Source organism: Ctenocephalides felis, unplaced genomic scaffold, assembly GCF_003426905.1.
Source record: "Ctenocephalides felis isolate EL2017-DRISC unplaced genomic scaffold, ASM342690v1 CF-g0.4_SCAFFOLD_01886, whole genome shotgun sequence".
Lineage (NCBI taxonomy): Eukaryota > Metazoa > Arthropoda > Insecta > Siphonaptera > Pulicidae > Ctenocephalides > Ctenocephalides felis.
In genome coordinates this window covers 19,813,275-19,817,403 of record NW_020538040.1, presented here as the reverse complement: position 1 = coordinate 19,817,403, position 4,129 = coordinate 19,813,275, and positions in this window count along the sequence as shown.

Below are 4,129 nucleotides of genomic sequence, written 5' to 3'. Positions count from 1 at the left end.
AAGAACATCATGTAATTAAAATTAACATACATTTATTGACTGCTTGTATTTATTTTTACTTTTTTGCTGGCGATATAATCTCATTCTTTGAACAGATGTAATTGCCTAAAATTATTATCCATTTTAATAACTTTATAAGATTTATAGAAACTACGAATAATATGGAAATAATTTCTAATCAATAAACCTACGTTTAGTTCACAGAACAAATGTTTAATTTGTTTTATTATTTTCAAGGAAAAGGGTAAAATATTCTTCTGATTTAAGCATTTTTCGTTAAATCAAGATTAGTACTACGATGTAACTTTAAATTTTTTGCCGATTTCCTTGTTGGCATCGGTACGCATACAACGTCGATACCGGTACGCATACAACGCTGATGCCGTTACGCATACAACGACAGATCTCTATTCACATACACGACGACTAATAGCAATCGAAATGATATCGAGAGCGAATGACGAATCATTGGCAATCGACTCTTATCTTATCGACTCTTATCTGCCGTAACGCACTTCCGTTGCATTCGTACGGATTTACGCCCTAGTCGCGCCTAAAGAAGTTTTACTTCAGAAACAAAAATAAGAATAAAAATATGGAAGATATTTACGTATTATTATTTAGATACGTATATCACTGATAAGAGGAATGAGATCTTATTTATTTGTTAAAAAAAAATGTAGAAGACTTAATTAGGAATTATGTAGAAAGTTGTGATCTAATCTTATGTTAACACTATTGGAAGCGTTTATTAGAATGAAACAACTTCCGCAAATAACCTTCTAAAGGTGCACTTTTCGGGGGGTATAAAATTTTGGGATAGTAATTAAAAGAATGGAAGTTTCCACCGAGTGTTGGAGTTCTCTAATCTCTTATAAGTGCATTAAATTGTATAGTTAAAATTAATCATTATTTACAATCATAGAATTTCATCTACTTCAAACTTGTAATGGATTTTCATTTCCTTTCTTGTTAAAAACCTGACATATGACATTTAAGCAATCGGGATAATTCGACGCTTTTCGCCAACTGTTATTCACTCGGTAACGTCACTATCACCTTTTGTTTTGACACATTTTCAATAAACAAACAATAACTATAATTATAAATATTTGATTATTGAGAAATTAATTAAAATCAAAACGTCTACGGATATGCCTGAGATGCGCCCATGTTTATGGCGACAAAATGTGGTCAGCATAAATTTAAAATTTCTTTTAACTTCTAAGTTAGAGAGAGGATCCCGTATAGTTGCATATGTTAAAGATCAAAGATTAAAAATTCGAATCGTCAAAAGAAATTATGAAAATACAGTGATCCAAGCTAGTTTTATATGCAATCTTTGGAGAAGAATACGGCCCAATCATGTCTATATAGACATAAAATATAAATCAGTAAATATCCATTTGGTAAAAGAAAAGTTAGAATTGTGGCACCGGCTGGGAGATGACACGATGGAAGTTTTCTCCCGGGTAGAATAAAGGAATTGCTAGTTCTCATGATGTCCTCATCTTATGTTATGTTAATTTTTATGTTTTATTAATATCTATTGTCATGTTCAAAATTGTTGAATAAATTGCAGTTTTAAAAAATTGTGAGTGGACGTGTTTTACTGATCATAAGTAGGTAGTCTATTACTATTACTATTACTATTACTATTAATCACTTTTTTATTCATTTTTATGCATTTTTTTAAACTTGTGCTTATGCTTCCTGGTCTTGCGAATCGGATTATAGTTTCCTGTATTTTCTCTTCTCGCGTAAGACATCAATCATCTGCATTCTTCTTCTTCCCAGTCGTGTGGGAGGCATTCTTTTTGCAGAATTGGTCTGAACCAGTTTTGTTTCCTTTTAATAATCGTGCTCAGTAGAGTTCTTTCTATGTCTACTCTTCCAAAAATTGCTTCATTTTTATCTTATCTGATGAGAACCACAGTTCAAAACTCTCCAAATAGTTATCAGTTCGAAACTCTTCAGATAGATTTTGACTATGGGACAAAAAATATTTGGAAAATTCGTTGCTATTAAAAATTGAATTTTGTTGATTAATTCAGAGTTTGGCATTAATATTATGGTCAAAGTATTTGCGAGCATCATTATAAGGTTAATAACAAGAATCATGATCTGAATGATGAATTACCTATGACGGTAATTATTTGGTTGGTAACATTGGATTTCTATATTCTATATAATATAATATAGTATAATATAATGTTATAAAGTTATATAATTGATTACTTCAGCACTTCTATTCATTTGCCTAAATCGCAATACACTAATAGTGAAGGATTGGTCTAACACTGGATCTAATCTACTAAATTTACTACCATTCATAATAAGATTACATTACTATTAGAAGACTATTGTAACCTATGATTAATTTATAGAGTAATATGTGTTAAATGTCACATTTGCACAATGGCAATCTGTAAATCGTGTTGTACTATGGAGTAATTCATAGAAAGTACATTAATTTAATGCATGCAATGAAGCTAATTTGGTTTATTTATTCCATTGCATAATGGAATAAATAAATGGAATTCGAATGATTACATTTACATACTGCTCGTATTTAAAAATTCACATTTTATTGAAAACTAATGGGTGGTCGAATAGAACTGTCTCAAAAATAATGAAACATTATCATTAATATTTAACTGAGGACATAATCAATATCGTTTTTTACAAAAACAAATTACTATAGGATACTGCAAAATGCACGACTCTTGATTTAAATTTTCATCTTAAGTCTCGCTTTGTTTTTATTACTTTTACATCAATTGCAACAAATCGAGTTTGATATTTTATTAGAAATCAATGGAAGGATAAAACAGAAAAGTCTCAAAAATACACAGAAAACAAAAAACAGAGTGCGCGTAAGGTTCACACGCGATTGAAGTAAAACTTATTTGCTACTGTACAAGATGACATTTAAGTAAAAATAAATACATCATATAACAATTTTGAATAATGTTTTTGAATAATATGGTAACACTCGTGATGCACACATTTATTAGTGTCAACCATTAGACACATTTATATAATGATAAATTATAAATTATATACTTGTAATAACATTAAAAATAGTCAATTCAAATATGACATGATCGGTTTGTCATTGTAATTAGCATTTAAAAATGAATTTATTAGAGAAATGAAGTAATTGCTTAATAAATTCTATTATATTCGTTCACACAGTGGATTATGTAAAACAACGCCTAAACTGTCTTTCCTAAAAAATATTTTCCATTTTAATAACTCCAAAGATTTATAGGAACTACGAATAATATAGAGATAATTTCTAATCAATAAACTTACGTTTAGTTCACGAAACAAATGTTTAATTTGTTTTATTATTCTCAAGGAACAGGGTAAAATATTCTTCTGATTCAGGCATTTTTCATTAAATCAAGATTTGTACTACGATATAACTTTAAAATGTTTATTTATCTATGCCGATTTCTTTGTCGATATCGGTACGCATACAACAGCTGATCTCTATTCACATACACGACGGCTGATCACAATCGACCCGTATAGAAATGATCTCATCGAGAGCGAATAACAAACAGTTCGGGCGTAACGAACTTCCGTTGCATTTGTACCGATTTACACCCTAGCCGCGCCTAAAGAAGTTTTACTTCAGAAAGAAAGTTAACAAAAAATTTAATAAAAAATTATAATAGAAAACTGCTCGACTCTAGATTTAATTTATGGTCTTAAGTATCACTTCCATTTTATTAGCTCTTATATTAATAAAAAATAAACAATTGAGTTTGTTTATAAGGAATATTAGTTTACTGAAACTGTTACATTTTTTTGCAATTGACATGTATTTAGTGCAGTTGGAATATTTTATATAAAAAAATATTTAAATTATGAATTTTGCCAAGCATACAGTATGACCTGATTTAAATCATACTTCTATAAAAAAATAGTATTTTTTGGATTCCTATTTTTCTGTTCAATTATTGAATACAAATTGCTGACTAAAATTACAGAACGTGTCTTTGCTAGATTAGAACAGGATATTTGTGGAAAAGAGAGTTTATAGTTTTGTTTTCTAAATGAAATAATATTAAAATTTAATTATGATAAATTCTAAATCTTTATTTTGTTCTAGGCAAAT